Source organism: Apodemus sylvaticus, chromosome 18 (assembly GCF_947179515.1).
Source record: "Apodemus sylvaticus chromosome 18, mApoSyl1.1, whole genome shotgun sequence".
Classification (NCBI taxonomy): Eukaryota; Metazoa; Chordata; class Mammalia; order Rodentia; family Muridae; genus Apodemus; species Apodemus sylvaticus.
Genome location: NC_067489.1, coordinates 61,349,218 through 61,370,892, shown reverse-complemented (window position 1 = coordinate 61,370,892; position 21,675 = coordinate 61,349,218).

The window sequence follows — 21,675 nt, the reverse complement described above, 5'->3', positions numbered from 1 at the left end:
TTTGGTCGGTTGGCCCTGAGACAAATCCAGGTGGCGAGCCGTAGTGCACAGCTCATGTGAGAGAAGCCGGTGAGTCTCAGGCTGCAGCAGTCTGCCCAGTGGTGGGGAATCCACTAGTGGCAGAGGTAGCAGAGGTAGTGGCAGCCGGACTGCGGCAGGGCAGTGGCTAAGGTGGGTGGGCAGCTAAAGTAAAGATGGAAGCAGCTGCGGTGGGTGACTACACTGTCCTGTCCGTAGCAGCTGCAGACAGAATCTTGTGGCTGGCTCACCAAAATCTTGGTTTTTCCATGCAGTTCGTCTGCCTGCCCGCCGTACAGGTCACCTCTTTGCCTGCTGTGTGGGCTGCGGGGATGCAGCAGAAATGTGGGCAGCAATGAGGGGTCACACCATGCCAAACAGTTCCATGTGGGACTATTTAAGATAGGAAAAAGGTACAGCAGGTGGGAAGAAGGAAGGAAAAGAAGAGAGAGAAAGTGAAAATACTACCCAATTATATACTGGTAATGACATAAATTGCAGGTAAAGGTAGGCCCATTGAATTCTGGGTATATGGCGGCTCTTGCCTTGGCAACAGGCTTATAGTTGCACTGTGCTAATTGTTGTCTATATGACGTTACAGGTATCAGTACTAACATCAGTAGTTCTAGTAGTAGTAGTAGTAGTAGTTATTGATGTTGTTAGAATGAGATGAGAAAATGCCAGACAGGCATCATGAGGTCAAACATAGAGCTGGAGTATGGTAGTTATTGAAATTGAGAATACATTGCATTGCAAGCCATTGCAGTGCCATAGCAGCACTACTGTTACATGGCTATACTAAAAAGATGACACTCCTATTCCTGCATTGTGTAGATTGCTTTAGAGTTAATGAGGACGGCAGGAGAAAAGTAGCCTAACTATATCAATGAATGGAGATGGTGGTGTTGGGGATGCTAGACATATGAGAGGGAATAAAGGCCCTGCTCTCCATTCCAGCATGTAAGCTTCCTTCCAGTGAGAAGATTGGGTTGACTAGTCATTAATAGCTGGTGGCTAAAGAATCAAATAACTTAAAGAGAAAGCAGGTTTCAGGACCCAAATGGCAATTTCCATGCTGTTATCATTCAGTTAATTTTTTAAATTAATTTTTTTACTTATTCACTTTACATCTAGCTTACCTCCAAGTTACCTGCTCCCACAATCCTTCCCCCATGTCCCATTCCTGTTTTCTCTGGGTGGGTGCGGGCAACCTTGGGTATCCCCCCATCCTGGCACATGAAGAGTCTCTATGAGATTAGGAACATCCTATTTCATTGAGGCCAGACAAAGCAGCACAACTAGAACATATCTCACAGACAGGCAACAGTTTTAGGGATAGCCCATGTGAAGACCAAACTGTATATCTGCTACATATGTGCAGTTGAGAGATCCCCCAACTCAATGTTTTTAGACCTTTAAGCAACTAGCCCATCACAGAGTAACTTGTTTTTCTGCTTTTAGCTTGAGAAAGATAGCCCACCCTGTTCTAGTTCCAATGTTTAACTATACAATGCCCCAAGGACGTTTGCTCCAGATAATCTCTAACCTTCCTTACTTCCTCATTCTGTACTTCCCCATTCCGTGCATGTTTTGTCCCCTACCCCCTGCCTTGTGAATTGTGTCCTCCATCCCTTGTCTTGTGATTTTTCCCCTTTAAATACCCCTGACTTCAGTTGCCTGGGGTCCTAAGTCCTCTACCCCTGCGTGGTGTACAGCTGTGGAACCCAGAATTCTGGAATAAAGAAATCCTCATGCTATTGCATTGAGACCTTTTCTTGCGAGTGATTTGGGTGTCGCCTTCCGGGACATGGAATGCTGGGGCACCCTCCGTTTTGGGGGTCTTACACAGTGAGTCCTGTATCTAGCCTTTGAATATTCTTTGGTTGGTGGTTTAGTTTCCAGGTTGATTTCGTTGGTCTTTCTGTGGAGTTCCTGTCCCCTTCAGGGCCTGTAATCCTTCCTCTTCTTCTTCCATGAGTCCCCAAGCTCCACCCACTGTTTGGCTGTGGGCATCTATATCTGTCTGAGTCAGCTGCTAGTTGGACCCTCTCAGAGGACAGCCATGCTAGACTCCTGTCTGCAAGAGTATAATTAATAGTGTCAGGGAGTGGTGCTTGCCCATGGGATGTGTCTCAAGTTTGGTGAGTTTTTCGTTGACCATTCCCTCAGTCTCTACTCCATCATCAATCCCTGCATTTCTTATAGAAAGGATACATTTTAGGTCAAAAGTTTTGTGGGTGGGTTAGCTCCATTTGTCTTTCTGCTACAAGAGATGGCCTCCTTAGGTTTGATATTTCCAGTGTTGTGTGTTGCTGCCAGCAGCTACAAATGAACTGGATACCTGGAAAAGAAGCCAGGGATATATGGGAAGGCGGCAAAAAAGAAATTGCATCAGGACAACATAGCTGCTCGAGATGTAATTTATATGACCATTTGACACCAATATATGGGCTACAGGGAGAAACTTTTGAGACTAGCTCAGTGTGTGATGACTCCACTGTCAGCAGGTGGCCTGCTGGGATCAGGAAACTGCAAGTCTGGCAGATCTGCAGAAACTCCAGGTGGTGGCTGGCTGGCCTCAGGCTCTCAGGTGAAAGCAGGAAGCTGTATTATTCTATAAGAACAAAAGGCCTGGGCTGAGAACTAATAATTAAAGCAGAGATTCCAGCTCAAACACTGAAACACTCAAACACTGGGGGGAGGCAACAGTTGTGAGTCACAGCTAAGGGCACCCCCATTGATTCTTGGGCACCTTCTTTATCCCAGGTCTCTGTCTTTTCATGGAGATGCTTCCCACCAAGTCTCAGCATGACTCTTCAATGGCTGCACTGAAAATAAACTGGCAGTGTTCTTTCTATGTGTTCTGAAGACTCAGAGCCTTCTGAAACTAATGACAGTGTTAGACAAGAAACAGTGATGGAGCTTCAAACTGGCCCAAAGATAGCAAAACCAAAGGCAAAACAGCCACACACACACACACACACACACACACACCACCACCACCACCACCACCACCAACAACAACAACAACACCAACAACAAAAAACAGAATAAACAATGATGTTATTTTCCTTTCTTATGCAAAGCAGTGAAACTAGAAAGTGATAGGTCAGCAATGGATGCTGAGTTACTATTCTTAGACACACTTCGGAGTTCTAGGTCACCTAGTACGACTTTTAGTTGATGGCAATTCTGAGTAGTAAAAAAGACTAATTTTATCATTAAGGTGTGTTGAATTTTGTCAAAGGCTTTTTGTGCATCTAAGATGCTCATGTGTATATTGTTTTCAGTTTGTATTTGTGGTGGACAACATTGACTGAATTTTCAGATGTTGGACCATCCCTCCATATCTGGAATGAAGCCTACTTGATCATAGTAGATGATCTTCTTGAATTGTTCTTGGATTTGCATTTCAAGTATTTGGTTGAGATCTTTACATCCGTGTTCACAGTGAAAATTGGTCTGTATTCTTTGTTCAGTCTTTACATGGTGTGGGTGTCATCTCATAAAATGAATTGGGCATGTTCCTTTTGTTTCTATTTTGAGGGGAATTGGGTTAACTATTCTTTGAAAGTCTGGCAGAATTCTGTGGCAAAACTGTCTGGTCCTGGATGTTTTTGTTTAGGAGGCTTTTAATGACTGTTTTTATTTCACTAGGAGATATAGATCTATTTAAATTGTTCTGAGGAGGAATAGAATGGAGGGAGGGACAGCTGGAATTGAGAAAATTTATGGGTGTGGTGTGGAAAACACTGCAGTGAAAACTTCCTGGAATATATGAGAGGGATTCTAGCCCTCAAGGAGAAACTAGTCTTTATCTTCTACAGCACCATCTCTGCTTTCTACAAGGTCTTTTTCTGTTTGCCTTGCTGTGTATGTTTAAATTTTGTAAACTCCAATAGAACTTTTCTTCATTGGCTGAAAAAAACAAAGCTGTCTCCATAGTAATGGCATTTTACAGAAAATAAATGTTACAAAAGTATTAAGAAATTTAAATGGAAAAGAAAATTCCATGATTCTTCAATCATTTTTTATAAGAGCATTAAAATTGTGTTGTTTTTATTTCCTCAGGAAATTGTCTTCTTTGTTGCCAAATAATAGAGAGTAACTCCCCAAGTGTAGCTACATTCTAATCTTCTATAATTCCTTTTATCTACATTGTAATGATTTCTTCCCAGGCACTCTCTATTTTGCTCAGTTCTATAGAAAAATTTCTGTCATATTTCTGAGATAAATTCCCAAGGTATTTTATACAATAAAATATTATTTTTAAAATAAAATATCTTGGAAAATAATTCTCTTATGATTGAAGGTTATATCTCTCCAATTCTCCCTTATTTTAATTTAGCATTATGCATTTTCTATGTTGTTTTGTAAATTAAATGCTGTGAATGTTATAAAATCATAGAAATAAGAGGTTTGCTATTTATTCAATTAACAAAATCTACTGAGAGCTAAAGGAGTGCAATTTTATTTGGCCAGAAGTAAGAATAGGAAGTTAGCTGTTGAACAGAATAAATTACAGGAAATGGATGGAATAAACTAAGGGAAGAAGCTTATAACAGAGCAAATTAATCAAATGTGATTATTCACTCGTCTTTTTAAACACAGCACTTCAGAAAAGAAGTTTGTTCACATGAGTAAATGATTTCTCTCTTTCACATTATATGACAGATATGAATTATTGAGATACTGTGAATATATGAATACATATTGATAAAAAGAAGGAAGACTTTTAGTTTTCTTCCCATGGCCTTTAAATGTAATAATTCCAAATGAGTCAATGAAACTCAGATAACTCAGTCAAGTAATATGTATGTAAATATTCTCTGCACTCAATTTGTGACACGGTCTATAGGCTGAAAGTAACCAGAGATGTGGCATTTAATTCCCAGAGGATGCTTGGGAATAGACATGACTGTGACAAACAAATGTGCATACGTCAAACATCCAAGTGTTCTGCATCCCTAACGAACAGATGAAAAACAGCAAACGTGTCTTTGCAGTCTGACATATTATAGCATCAGTATCTTACCATGGCCAAAGCTATGTATTTGTATAGTTATTATACTTGGAAATGGGAGTCTTTTAATGATTCTGACTATTAACAATATGCATTCAGAAAACCCATTATCAGTGAATTGCTCTTAGGAAGTAAGATTTATTTTTCAGCTGATTACTGTCATTCAGATACAGACTTCGTTGGTCTTACTCCAAAGGAATGAAATGAGTGTGGAAAGATTTTGTGGTTCTCATAATAATTTTTATTTGAAGTGGACATTTATTATGATATTGCAACAGAATAAATAGTAAATCATTTTAATAGAGACATTTTATATGCACTTGTGTTATTATTGAAATATATCATAGTCATGGATACTTACCCTTTTTATAGCATGCTTACAATAGAAATTTATATACATTGTGAAAAATATGTGATAGAAAATTAAATACAATCTATTAGCATGCAGGAAATATTAGTAGCTACAAACATGCAACATGTATATATAGTATAGCAATATGTATATATAGTTTTGCATTAACTATATTTAAATTTAAAATATAAAACAAATATAATTATTAATAATACTTAGAAAATATATTAAATATGTTTATATCAAATAGCTACAAATATTAAAGTACTAATACTAAAGTAGTTATACTTTATCATTTAATAGCAAAATATAATGTTGATTAATTGCTGAATGTAAAGTAGATTACCAAATATAATATATTATATTTTAATGTTTGCAGTCATTTATTTATATGCTGTACATTATAATAAAGAGTAATGGATAGAGAAAACATCCTGTACAATATTTATTAAGTTAATGATAGTGTCTGTTTTCCTGTGGACACAATTATTTTGAATTGTATTCTTTTGTTTTGGACAAATTTCCATCAAATTTATTAAAAATACTAGTAGCTAATATTCTTTCCATAAGGGAGGAAGAATGGCATTGAAGAATACCGTTTGAAGTGAGAATTACATAAAGATAGCTCAGATTTACTGTGAGTCTTCAACTCTTGCATTTCATTGTGTCAATATCCCAAATTTGATTCATGACATTTTGCCATAAAAAATGCACATTGTGTAAAATAAAGGTAAGATATTGATAAGAGTTAAAAGTAGTGATTAAATGGCATAAATAAATGGCTTGCATAACAAATAGTAGTTCATATGCAGGAAACAGTGTTAGAACATGAACATATATGCAGATCTCTAGAATAAGCAATATTTCCTCATCGATGAGTAGCCACCATTGTTCTGTAGCACAAATTTAGAAAGACATAGTTACAGTTATATTTTATCTTTCATCATTTACTATGATGCTAAATTTATGTAATACCTCTTATGCATACATAAATATATACATACATAAATTACTCATAATATAGTATTATGAGATTCTTGAACAATATTTTAAAATAAGGGAATTCTGTTTATCCCCATGAACTTTCCTGATATATATCTATATATATATAATACATATCTATATATCTATACATCTATATACCTATATAATATACATATATATGTATATTATTAGTATGCACAAACTTTATAAAGGTAATTAATTGATGCACATTAGCAATTTTTCAGAAAGTCTATACAGAGATACATAGTAGGCTGATTTTCATGGGCACAAAATGTGTTCTAGGGTCAGAACAAGACCTACGATAATCAAAGTTAGTTTATATTTTGTATAACAATTATAATTACATTGATCTACCCAGTCCATCAAGACAAAAGCTATAGGTAGTTGAAATGTTGCCAAAAGACAGCTGTTTGGACACGTTAGGAAACTAATTAAAAGTTCTGGGATGAGCATGCAGCTGAGAGGGCAACCTGAGTATGTGAGAGCCATGCTGAGTCTGTGATTGCAGGATTACTACCAGCTTACTCTGTTGTAAGAACTAGTCTCCTTTATTACAAGGTCAATGACAGCCCATGATGAAACCCAGCCATTAAGAGGCTAAGGCCTCAGTGACTGGCTCCCGCAGGGACACTCAGCACTGAGGTTCTTTGGTCAACAAGCCATAGATCATTGTAATGACAGATAAAGTCTCTGCAACTGTCTAGTGACAGATTGCTGGTTAATGAATAGTTTGTTAAAAAGCAGGACAACGGAGTTGAATGCTGATGAGTCAAAGGTCACATTTTCAGTGTTAATTTTCAAACGTTTGTCCTTCACTGGAATTTACCACAAGATTTTTTTTTTCAGTCAAATGTGAAGAAAATGTGTGTTTTATGTTTGAAACCTATGGTAATGGAGAAATTTTATTTTTGACAAAAAGTCAGATTGAGATGTACTGTATAATTTATAAAATATTCTAGTGCTTTTATCATCAGCCTGTGTATATTTTAGACACACAAGAAGAAAGTGTCCTTTAAAATAATTTATCTTCTTTGGCCTATTGACATTATAATTGCCATGGATAATTGTACTAAGTGGCCTGGGACTTGAAAGTATTCCCAACCAGGAGGAGAGTAATGGAAGGAGAATTTTTGATGAGCTTTAATTGGTATGGAGCTGGAAGAATTATTTGAACTGCAGTTAAAGAAGCAGCTTTGGATATTTTAAGTTCAAAGTGACACACAATAGTCACGGGGTCACTGAGTAAATTTTATCAACAAAAAGATTGGAAAAATACACCTGGATGTAAATATAGAGCGTTGTATCAGGATTCTGTTGCCCTTACACTCTATACTGTATGTAGCTACAGAAACACATTACACTCAGCAGAAACACATGTTTTGTTCAGGAAGATATGCTGCACTACAGATACACAAAGTAGAGAGATGGGATAAACTATACTAAAAAGAAAGATAAAATACTGAAAAATACTGCTTCAGTGAAAGAAAAATATAGGGAAATGCTTATTAGTTAGTTCTAGAAATGAACCTGTGGTTAATGAATTAGTCGAGAATATCAGTGTAAAATGCACTATGGGCATAAAAATAATTTCAATGCAGGACTTTCCCAGGGACAACTCCCATCTTCTAGGGTCTTTCCACATAATACAATATACATTTCTTTATATCCCCATCATTGCATATATCTGCCCTAAAATACCATGGGTATTGTTCTCTATATTAGTATGTTATTCACATATATGGGTACATACTTAATGCATTGATTATGACTATTTTAAATTATTGTTAAACTAGTTGTTTATTATATTTTCAACTGTAATAACTTTCTGATATGTCAAAAGTTATTTGAATTTATTTTTTTTAAAAAGTACATGTTGCCAGAAATAACACTCATCTCATGCCCTCAATAGTTTTATATCAACTTGACACAAGCTGAAGTAATGTGAAAGGGAATTTCAATTAAGAAAATTCTTCCCTAAGATTAGGATATAACAAGGCTCTAGGACATTTTCTTAATTATTTATCAATGGAGGAGGATCCAGCCCATTGTGGGATGTGCCCTCACTGGGCTGGTTGTCCTGGATTCTGTAAGAAAGGAAGATGAACAAACTATGGGTCTCAAGGCAATAAGAAACACCTCACCATGCATCAGCTGCTGCCTTCAGGTTCCTGCTCTGCTTGAGTTTCTGCTCTCAGTGAGGCCCTGTGATGTGGAAGTATAATCCAAATAACCTTTTTCCTCCCCAGGTTGCCATCCATTGCAACAATAGTAATCCTAACCAAGATCCCATAATTGGGCACTGGAGAGATGACTGCTCTTCCAGAGGTCCTGAGTTCAATTTCCAGCAACCACAGGTGGCTCACAATCATCTGTTATGTGATTCAATGTCCTCTTCTGGTTTATCTGAAGACATCTACAGTATACTTATATTCATAAAATATACAAATTTACAAGGAAAGTGTAGATTTTTTCTTTTTTTCTCTTCTTTCTTTCTTTCTTATTTATTTTGGAATACGTTATCAAGTATTAATGCTACTTGATAAGTAGCTTTACATAGACTGAACAATCATTGCTACTAGCTAAGGGACAAATGAACATCTGAAGCTTCAGAGCTTAAGCCAAGCTTTGTGGAATTCTGTCAAAGATGAACTAGTTCAAAGGTTATCCTTCTCGAAGGAGGCTTTTGCATGAAAAAAATTCACCTTCAACATGCTGACATAATGGATAACCAATAGAAACTGAGAGTGTGTTTTGGCTCATAAAAACCTGGATAGTGTTACTACTACAGTTAGATGTTTGTGCAAATGAAGCTTACTCTGCAAACATCATGTTGTGACTAATCTTTCTATGTGTATTACCCTTAAGTTGTCATCTTTATGGCAAAATTGAAAGGAATGAAATAATGTGAACAAACAGAATTATTTTCACATAGTAAACATGATAGCATTATTATTATTATTTTCTTTTTATTTATTTTACTTAATTATTAAAAACATACCCTTTTATCCTTCCCATTTTTCTCCTCAAACCCTCTGTTGTAACCCTTCTTGGTGCTCTTTCAAATTTATGGCCTACTTTCTTTAATTGTTGTTGCGATTACATTAGTAGAAATTGTTCAGTTTATTTAAAGTTACTTGTATTTATGTTTTCAGGACTGATATCTTTGTATTGGGAAACTAATTGGATTGTTGGAGAAGACTATCACTAGATTGTCTCAGAATCTCCAGCTCCTGAATGACTGGACAGAGACTTATTTATTAAAAGTTCAGCCTTAGCTGGCCACCTCCAAGCTAGGTCATCTAAATTAAAGTAACCTATCTATTCTAGTTCAAATTTGTCACATGGGCTTTTCTCTCTCATTTGGTCCCAGTACCCATTCCTTCCATCTCTATGGCACTCTGGTGAATCCCCTGCGCCTGATTCTTCCCAGAGAGCTGATCTTTGCTTCAAAGTACTGCCTTTCCATTACTGCCTCAGCTATTGGTTACCAGATCTTCCTTAAACCAATCAGAAGATGGGGGGGGTGTATGTTTACGAAATTCTAAAACAGGTGATAATCCATAAAAATAACAATGCTAAAGTCCAGTCAGTATGCAACTCTCTGCAGGTACCGAAAACATTTGAGTAATCAAAAGACAACCTTTACACAGTGCACAAAACTATTACCCCAACCAAAGACTATTTCTTCTGCTCTTAGCATTCATTAGTTGTGTGTAGTTCTTTTATCTTCCTTCCCTCTTTTCTTCCTTCTCTTTTTCCTTCTTTCCTTCCTTCTTCCTTCTTTTCTTTCTTTCTTTCTTTTTCTGGGGGCGGGGAGAAAGGATTTATAATTTGGTTTACTCTTCCAGGTCATAGTCCATCACTAAAGAATGTCAGGACAGGAAATCAAGCAAGAACTTGGATAGAAAACAAGGAGTAACACTCGTTTCTGACTCTTTCCAGATTATGGTTAACTAGGTTTCTGCTGATATTCAGAATCATCTGTCTATGGAATGGTTTTACTCTCATAATGCTAAGACCACCCATTTTTATCAGTTAATAATCAAAGTTTTCTTCCAAAGATATGCCTATAGGCATAATCAGACTGGTGTTTGTTTCACTTCAAGTCTTTATATTAAATGCTAGATTTACTGATAGAGGGCTAATATTCAATATATACAAAGAACTCAAGAAGTTAGACCCCAGGGAACCAAATAACCCTATTAAAAATGAGGTACAGATCTAAACAAAGAATTTTCACCTGAAGAAATTCGGATGGCCGAGAAGCACCTTAAGAAGTGCTCAACATCATTAGTCATTAGGGAAATGCAGATCAAAACAACCCTGAGATTTCACCTTACACCAGTCAGAATGGCTAAGGTAAAAAACTCAGGAGACAGCAGGTGTTGGCGAGGATGTGGAGAAAGAGGAACACTCCTTCACTGCTGGTGGGGCTGTAAGATGGTACAACCACTTTGGAAATCAGTCTGGAGGTTCCTCAGAAAACTGGACATGACACTTCCGGAGGACCCTGCCTCTCATGGGCATATACCCAAAGGATTCCCCGGCATGCAATAAAGACACATGTTCCATTATGTTCATAGCAGCCTTATTTATAATAGCCAGAAGCTGGAAAGAACCCAGATGCCCCTCAAAGGAGGATTGGATACAGAAAATGTGGTATATTTACACAATGGAATACTACTCAGCAATTAGAAACAACGAATTCACAAAATTTTTAGGCAAATGGTTTGATCTGGAAAATATCATCCTAAGTGAGGTAACCCAATCACAAAAGAATACACATGGAATGCAATCTCTGATAAGTGGATATTAATTAGCCCAGAAGCCCTGAATACCCAAGGCACAAATCACATAACAAATGACTCCCATGAAGAAGTATGGAGAGGGTCCTGATCCTGGAAAGGATTGATCTAGCATTGGAGGGGGATATAAGGTCAGAGAAAAAGGAGGGAGGTGATTGGAGAAGGGATGGAGAGAAAAGGTTTATGGGACATATGGGGAGGGGGAATCCGGGAAAGGGGAAATCATTTGGAATGTAAACAAAGAATATAGAAAATAAAAATATTAAAAAAGAGCTAGATTTAAAGAGTCCATAAATCTTCTCGGCTGAAGTTCCAACATGAAGTGATTTTTCCACTATAGCAGAAAATATTTTCACTTTTGTAGCTGGGTGCATAGTTCAAAGTTTCAGACCAGGCTCTCCAGACATTCTTTAAATTAAATGTTTGTATTTGATATAGGTAAGGTTTTTTTTTTCTTCATTTTAAGAGTTTCTTTGTATACCTTGACTGTCCTGAAACATGCTCTGTAAAAGAGAATGGTGTCAAACTCACTGAGATCTGCCTGTCTCTGTATCTCCTTCCCTCTGCCTCCTAGGCACTGATAGTAAAGGTGTGAGCCACCACAGCTGACTTGATAAAATTTTGCATAATTCATATATAAAAGTTTAAAAAATGTATCCCCCCCCCCCAAATGAGTGTGTTTTCTCCTCTAGCTCTGTAATGCTGGAAAAATACAATCCCTGCCAAATGGGAACTTTAGATTGCTTCAAATCCACAAGCAGTACAATATGGACACGTGACGTGGTTAGGTTTCTTTTTTTATTTTTATTTTCTATATTCTTTGTTTACATTCCAAATGATTTCGCCTTTCCCAGATCCCCCCTCCCCATATGTCTCATAAACCTTCTTCTCTCCACCCATTCTCCAATCACCTCTCTCCTTTTTCTCTGTCCTGATACTCCCCTCCAATGCTAGATCAATCCTTTCCAGGATCAGGACCCTCTCCATACTTCTTCATGGGTGTCATTTGTTATGCTATTTGTGCCTTGGGTATTCAGAGCTTCTGGGCTAATTAATATCCACTTATCAAAGATTGCATTCCAAGTATATTCTTTTGTGATTGGGTTACCTCACTTAGGATGATATTTTCCAGATCAAACCATTTGCCTAAAAATTTTGTGAATTCATTTTTTCTAATTGCTGAGTGGTATTCCATTGTGTAAATATACCACATTTTCTGTATCCATTCCTCCATTGAGGGACATCTGGGTTCTTTCCAGCTTCTTTCAAATGTCAGACAAACTGCAGATTTGTTAACTCAATACCTCAAAGCAAGCTGGTTAACCAGCTTCTCCTACCATCCCTCAGTCTCTACCTATTATAGGGTATGGCTGGCATACCTGGCTTCCTGACCTAAATTTCTCTCTATCCCAGAGGCTGGACTGTCTTTCTCCTTGCTGCCCTTCCCTGCATATGCCCTTTTGTTTTACCCTACACACTCGACTAGTTTCATGTCCCAGGCTACACTTCTTGTTCTTTCTCCTCTCTTTGCTCTCCTTCTCCGCTATCTTCTCTACTCCACCTTACCCTGCCCCCACAATCCCTTCCAGACATGACCTGGACCAATGGAATTTTCACCTTGGACTCTCCATGCCTATGTCTGTGCTCTCCCTTTTATCTACAATAAGCCTCTTCCTCCACCATACCCATGAGCAGCCATGTGCATGCAGGTTGATAAATGCCTATAGAACTAAGTACATTATTTTCTCAGTCATGTTCATTGCTTTTGTATTCACAATAACTAGGCAATAGAAACAACCTAAATGTCCTACAACTGATGAATTGTTAATAAAAATGTGCTACATATAAATTACAGACTATTATTCATCTGGAAAGAACAATGAAAGTGCAAACTGTGCAGGTAAATTGATAAAACTAGAAAAGATCACATCAATTGAAGCAACTAAGTCTCAGGGACCCAAGTATCACCTCTTCTATCCCATGTGAGGTTTCTAGCTCCAAATCTTCAGATATGAGTACATAGCATAGGATTAAATTTAGAAAACAGAAAACCAAACAGACCTATTATAGAAGTCAGGAAAGAGCAATATATATTATTTTTCATAGGATTTCTTAACATCATAATGTTGATTTTAGGAGTGGAAATCTATAGATATACTTCTACAACAAGAAAAGGAATAGATTTTATTTCAAAAAAAATTGATTCCCTTGTACTTAATGTACATATTTTGTTTATTGTATAATTACATGTTGCAATTAGGGAGATGACTTATGGCCAGAGAATTTGCATTCAGATCTCCAGAACTCAGGTAAAGCCATACAGAAGCTCCTAAGCCAATTGGTTTGGCAACTTCAGACCAACATGTGGTCCTATATTGGCAGTACATGTGCTTGTATCTGCACTCATACACATATTAACACACATACCTGCATATATAAATTATATATAATATATTGAAGTTTTTATTAAAATAATGTTTTATGCATAGAATTTTGTGAATTTCTTGATTATTCTCTTAAATCCCATAGTTTTTAATTAAAAACATACATGTTCATTTATTTTATTTGTGTGTGTGTTACTTGTATATGTGTTACTTGTGTATGTGTATGATGCATGTGTGACAGTGTACAAGTTTATAAGCTAGTACAGGGACATGTGAAGAACAGAGCAAGATGTTGACTTCATCTATCATAGTTGGGATTTGAAGTCATATTCTCATGTCTTCAGTAAGTGTGCTCATTCACAGAATCATGTCTGCAACTCCACATACTAATTTTAAAGGCACATTCATGGCATTCTTGTAATATATTTGATGGCTTCATATCATTACATGGTACATATATGCCATATTCTCCCTAGTTATCCTGACCATGGTGGATGATCTTGCTGTCTAGAATGCCTTCCTAGCATGTCTTCATGTATGTAGTAGAATTTCTATGTGACACCAACAGTGTTAGAGTTTTATAATGGCAACCAAAATACCTGATAAGATAACTCAGTAGAGGAGAGAGGTCTTATATTTCAAATGGAAGAGAATATACTTGCTTGGACTCTTGTTCAGAGTATCATAGCAGCAAAGGTATACAACACTTCTTCCCCTCTCTGTGTACAGGAAGCAAAAAACCAGCACACTTGGTGTGGTGGTTTAAATATGCTTGGCTCAGGAAGTGGCAATATCTGGAGGTGTGGCCTTGTTGGAGTAGGTGTGTCCTTTTTGGAGAAAGTGTGTCATTGTGGGTATGTGTTTTAGGCTCTTTTCCTGGCTGCATGGAAGTCAATCTCCTAGCTACCTCGGAACAATAAGTGGAACCCTCTTAATTTGGGATGGGGTCTAGGGACAGTATAAGCACCAATAACATACTCAATAGTGGCGTAACATTTTTTACTCTTCCCTGGCTACTACTACCTTTCATTACCATCCAATATTGCTACTAAGGACTCCACCAAGTAATTCATGCCTTGGTATTCATGGCTCTCAAGATGCCATAATTTCCTTAAAGCTTGTTAGCTGGCAACAAAGTTGCCAATATATGTATTTAAGGGACTTCCATTACATATCTAGGGGCAACACTTTCTCTAAAGACCAATTCCATGTCTATGGGCTAGAGAAAATAAGCTAAATTGTTATTGATATTGTCTCTTAATTTTAATTCTGTGGGTCTTCAATATCTTTCTAAAAAGTCTTATAATTTTTTGTTCTTCCATGGCTGCATTTCACTACCTATAGGTTCTGACAGTCAGGCACACTTAAAGGACTATTAACCAAGTCATTGCAAAACTCTTGTGTCCCTCAATACGTAGTTATATAGTAAGAATGTATGAGAGATTATTGCCATTTAGAGGATGGATGTTATTTTTATTTTTTATTAACAACTTATTTGGAATGACAACAATTAGGAGAGTTTGAGATATGCCTGGACAGTAGTGAGGCATATTTGGATAATTGTGAGGTTCACCTGAGTGATTGTGATATACACCTGTACAGTTGTGTGGCACACCTGGTATGGTGGTTTGAACACGCTTGGCCCAGGGAGTGGTAATATTTGTGTGATCTTGTTGGAGTAGGTGTGTCCTTTTTGGAGAAAATATGTCATTGTGGGTGTGTGTTTTAAGACTTTTGTCCTAGCTACATGGAAGTCAGTCTTCTAGCTACCTTGAAACAAGGGGTAGAACTTTCAGCTCCTCCAGCCTCACATCTGCTTGGGCGCTGCCATGCTCCTGCCTTGATGATAATGGACTGAACCTCTTAACCTGTAAGCCAGCCCCAATTAAAAGCTACTTTATAAGAGTTGCCTTGGTTAAGGTATCTGTTCACAGCAATAACACCCTAAATAAGACACCTGGATCTCTGAGAGGGTTTCAAAAGTGTATTAACTGAGGAAGGAAGACATATCCTAAAAATAGATGACACCATTGTACAGACCCAGAAGTCATCAAACAGTTGAGAGAGAATGCTACATGAACTGCCACAGTCCCCTTTCTCTGCTTCCTGTTTCACACAGATGTACAAAAGTTCCTACAACCACAGCCATGAGTAGTCCTTATCACCGAGGCTTCTCCACCACAACAAGTGTCTGCTCCAGGTGTGAACCAAATAAATTCATCCTCCTTTAAGTTGCTTCCTGAAAGCACCTTATCATGACACCCAGAGAGGTAACTAATACAAAGGTGATATAATAGACACAGTGGGAAATAATCATTTTTTCTTATAAAATTCATATTTTATTTGGGGAGAAATGGAATAAACACAAAAATATCTGTATAACAGAAAATGACAATTGAAGTGCTCAAGTCTTCATATTATTTACATTATTTTAAAATACCCTAGTGAATATTATCTCCCTCTAAGAAATTCCATTCATCTCTTGTTTTACATTTTTCATCATTTATAATTTACATTGGATATATTTCTTCTTTGTGAAATTCTTTTTATTTCACTGTCTGTTGCGCAATCTACTATACACATGACAATAGTTTTACCTACATAGTGAATGTTAATTTATATGTTATGAGATGTTATTGGACACATCTGTGCCTTAGCAATTGTCATATAAAATCATCAATTTTGACATGTCACATGTAATTCCAATCATCGTATGCTTGTCACCATCCTAGATACTATAGTGCATGCAACAAAATATATGGTGTCTTTCAAAGAAGAGTATAACCTGCTCAGATTTTGAACATTATGATACATTATTTTGAATATGAATACTTTAGAAATAAAGATCACTATCTACAATAGAAAGTAAAGCTGTGAAGCCAAAGTAACTTAAAGTTTGAGCCAAATTTAAGCTGGTTGAATAGAGTATTTTTTTTTAAAGACAAGAAAGTGTTTACTCAAAACTTGTATTCTAGAAAACATTAACTTCAGTGGAGGGCCTCTGTACTGCAGCTAAGAGGAAGTACAGATGTTATCTGTGTGGCTAGCCAAAGTGGATCATTCAATTCAAAGAGTGGGGCAATACAGAATAGGCTGTGTGTATGGGGGTGGGGGGTGGGCGGGATGTATGTGTTCTTGAATACCAAATGATAAAGATTAACATATCTCTTTAGAAATTTGGCTCAAACAGCTCTTTCATAAAATAAAAGTCACAAAGAAAGGTAGTTGTATTCATTATACTTACAGACTCCTAAATACAGACATCTAGAATGAACACTATGAGTTAAAAAATACCTGTTTTCAGCAATTAAAACTTTTTAGATGGTGGTCAAATGTAAATATAAAGAAACAGAATGCTGGCTGTGCTGCTTTGAAATGGTTAGCCCAGGAGTAGCATTCCTAGGAGTTGTGGCCTTGTGGGAGGTAGTACATCACTGTGGGGGTGGACTTTGCTATGCTCAAGCTCCACCCAGTATGGAAGTGCCAATCTCCTGTCTGCCCTCTGATCAAGATGTAGAACTCTCAGATCCTTCTGTATTACACTGTCTGCCTAGACACTACCTTGTTTCCTGCCATGATGATAATGGATTGAACCCCTGAAACTATAAGCAAGCCACAACTAAATGCTTCTCTTCATAAATGTTCATTTGGTCATTGTTTCTCTTCACAGCAATGGAAACCCTAACGAAGACACTGACTTTAGGAAAAAGTAAGCCAACCTGATCTCAAGATAAAGTTTTCATAAGCCACAAATAAACTACCAATATTTTTACATACTCAGTAATAATCTGTCTCCTACTGGCTGGAAGATGCCATATGTATTTTTATTTCCATAAAGCTGAAATGGAAATAGTAGTAGTCAGTCTTGTATATTTCCAAAAAAAAAAAAAAAAAAGAGTTACAATGAAAGTAAATTACAAAAGTAAGATAAAAAAGCAAGATGGAAGTGGGTAAATGTGGTCCATCTCTCAACTGAGTTTACTTGTTATTGAGTGGGTTTATATACATTTTATACCTTCTTTTGTTCCATGAGTAATTAAGTTGTGTATATGTACATAAAACATACAATAATGATTTTTATAATTTCCAAATATTATGAATCATAATAGAATCTGTATTAAGTAAAATATTGAAATTAAAGTCACTATATTATAAACCCAACATTATCGGGTTAGTCTTAGAATATCATGTCTAGCCTTAGAATTATACCATAACAGGGAAAATGGTGCATTCTCTCCAGAGACTTTCAATCCTCTCCCTTTCCTCTCAAATAAGCCATAAAACCTTATTTATATGTGTCATCACTGAAATGAATTCTTTCGTCTAATTCATGGTTCTTAGTTTAAATTCACCTTTTGAAAACCTTCACCCGTTATACTGACTCTTAATTCTAATCTTTTAAAAAGTTTTAGACTATTATATACTAAGTATACTTCTTTCTTTACCCTCGTTGTTTATTTTAAAAGAAAACCTTGACATTAATCACATAATAATTGTCCTTGTCAAGACAAAGTATCCTTGAGATGTATCACCAGGGTTTCATATTCCAGGCAACTTAGAGCATGCAGGATTTTGCCTTTCACTCCTCTTCTTGGGACAATTGACAAAATCATCTTTAAATGCGCTAGTGAATCCTTTGTTTAATTACTGCATGATAAGACTGCTTCTCAATTGAAGATATAGAAAGATGTAGCACCCCATGCATTGGTTACACAATATTTAAACACCAGTTTTAAGATGCACACAGGTCTTCCACATACCCCACAAGTATCAGTAGGGTTTATACTTCAAAAAATTTCAAAGAGACAGTGAGAAGATGCATTCTACTCTAAATGCTGAGCTCTTGAAAAGAATGGGGGCTTGAACTTACTGTATTTGTTTAAAATAAGGCTTTCTTACTATACTGATAATCTCAGTTTAATTTAACATCTGAATAAAAGCTGAAAACATTCTGAAAGAATTTTTAAAAACATCAGGAAGACTCAGAGTCTGAATTTAACAATTAGTCAGTGTTAAGCAGAAGACTCCAGTGGTACTATGTCTAGAATAGTACCTGTGATGCCACAGGCAGTGAGCAGGAGAGGAGTGGGAAGGACTCAATATTTGTTCAATTGTAGATTTCCTGCCCAATCCCCCATTTGTCATCTGTTACAAGTAGCATTTCATAGTTTCCAGTTTCTAAATTCCTCTTTGTTTTCTTTATAATAGATTTTATGGAAAACACAAAAGTAATTAAGGTGTACAGGTGTTTCTGGTGATCTTTTTTTCCGTTAATGTATATATCCAGTGATAGAAAAATTAATAGAAATGTTTTCCAGGCCAAGGAAGAATGACCTATCACTGAAATTTCCTCTGATATTGTCACATATTATGTGACTGTAAGACATTAAAATGAAATAATTTCCCCCTCTTTCTCTTTTTCCTGAAAAGCTGTGCTTAGCAAAATTAGGCCTGGTAAAGCAACTATCAAATTCTCTGCTTTAAGTGGCAGCAGTGTTACCATAGCTGCTTTATTATATGACTTCTAAGACAAAAGTTGGGAAATGTTTCTCACTTTCGATTTCCTGTGATGATATTCTTTATTTAACTTTTACTTAAAATCTTATCAGTGACACTGAACCTGAATCTTTATGAATAGAAAACAATGTTAGCAACTTTACACAGTTTTATTCAGTATGTTCAAGCAGGGTCTCTGCTTATGACTTATAACCAAGCTGAAAGGCTACTGAGATCAAAATATGACTACATTTTAACTTTTATATATTAGATTTATGAAAAGCAAGTTAGTTATCTCTAATAACCCTGTGCTTTTAAAATTGGTTCATTGGATACCTAAAAGATGATAATTTGTTTAATATTCTCAAAAATGAACTCTTGGCCTTTCTTCCTCTCTGGCTGTACACTCTGTTCTTTCATTTCAGTTAAAGGCAACCTCCGCCTTCTGAGTCTCAGGTTAAACCCTTGAAACCTTTTATGTTTCTCACATGGGTCATACAACATCACCTCAGGTTATAGTCTTTAGCATCTCTACTGCAACATGTATACAATTTCCCTCAGCTGCTTGCTTCTCCTTCTAGTCTGAATCACCAGCTCTCTCTCTCTTGCATTCCTTGCTAATACTTTTTTTCTGTTTTTCCTTTTTATTTTTTGTTTTTCTTATTCCTTCTGTGGTCAATTCTTAGTAAATGGTTTAGTGTAATTTCCAGGACCAGCCTTGACTTGGTCAAGGGTCCTAAGGAAGCAGAGTTTGGGAGCTGCAAAATGAATGAGTCAAAGTCATATTGTGGTTACAAGCTGACAGCTCAAGATAGCTCCCTAGATAGCTCTCTGTAGATAGCTCTTGGCTCTGTAGTCTGCTCAAGACAATTCTGCTCAAAACAACTCTGCTGGAGACAACTCCTTGCTTGAGAGACCTCACAGCTAGAGGCAGTTCTCTCATGCTGGGAAAAAAAAATTCTTAAAAAAGTCTAGATAGCTCATGAGTTGTCTGACCAAAGACAGAAAAGCTGCTAGAAAAAAATTTTTGGGTGATCTAGAAAAAAATCTAAAGGCACTGTTTCATTCTCCAAAGATGTCCAGGCAGCGCAGGTCTTGCTAGAAATAATTCTAAAAAGGAATTGCAATTGCTTCTCCTAGCTCATCTTGTGAAGACCAAAAGCTTAGTTTTTATTTATGTATCAATTTTATTTATGTATCATCTACTCTAAGTTCCCTCTTGACCATCCGATAAATCAGCATTCCATGACCCTAGCCCCTTAACTCTTAGAAAACAGCAAATACACTTTTTTTAAACATGAAAATGAGTTCAGAGCTCTGCTTGCGTTTGTAAGCACAAACAATAAAATTAAGTGCCTAAGGTCCCTTTCTGAGATGACCATTGCAATCACACCTTGACCTGAATTAGCTCTGTCCCAGGCTGACCTTTTACCTCAGGATTCTGTCAGCCTTTGTATCTTTCTGAAAAGCTGGTTCATAATGCAGTTGTCTCTGTTTTGCTAGGTCTGTGTAGTCTCTCATATAATTCATATTATATCTTTTTATTTTATATAGTTAAATATTATATCTTTTTGAACTCATTTTTTTTCAGAGCTCTTTTTCACTGACTTAAGAGCTGCCCTGAATATCACCATGCTCTACCCATTTTGCTGAGACATTAGCCACACCCTTGCCTCCTGGACTCCTGCTTTTTCTGATTATCATGAAGTCATTAACCTTTCTATAAAGGACATTCCCCCAAGGAGTAATATAGAGAAGTCCTATACCTAGCAGGTATCTGTACTTGTAGAAGCCCATACCTTGCTGATTCTGTTCCAGGGGCAGGGAACCATGTCACATTGTCCCTTCCACAGGGCCAAGCAGGAATCAACATTGATTTATCAAAATGTAGGTTATGTAACATTACCCCTTATTAACATCTCTGCCAATGAATCCTCTCTCAACTTAAAATAATTTCTAAATATATTTGACCCCAAGCTTCAATGTTATTCTTATCTATAAGCCCAATGTTAAATTTGGGTTCCATTTATTTTATTTTCCTCACCACACATTTAAAAATATTCATACCAGCTTTGTGTTTCACAACCTACATTGGTTTAGTTGTATGTTGCCCTCAAAACCCATGCACTGGTTGTTTACACCACACAGAATATCCTATTCTGAGATATAGGATAAAGACTCTTTTCATTCTAATCATTGCTCAAGTGAATTTATGCTTTCCATACAGATTCCAGGATCTCTTCACATGGTGTTTTCTGCACAGAGCCATATTTGGGAGCCATACCGTTATACCGCGGTAGGAACTTGACTTTGGCCAAGGACAATCGCTGGCTTCTGGCAGGAATATGCCATTAGGACATAATAGGGAAGTAGGTTAAGGCAGGAATTTTTATCCTTGGGTGGAGTGCTAAGAGTGTACTTGATGATGGTCAAGGTTAACTTCTCCCAGCTAGCCAGGATCTTGCTCCACCTAGGGTGGAGTGCTTGGAGTAAAGGTGAAGCTCATTGTTCCTCCAGGTTTATGAATTCCTGAGTTAAGCAGGTGACCCACCCAGCTGCTGGAGCAGTCAAGACAAGGACCTCCAGGAGAAG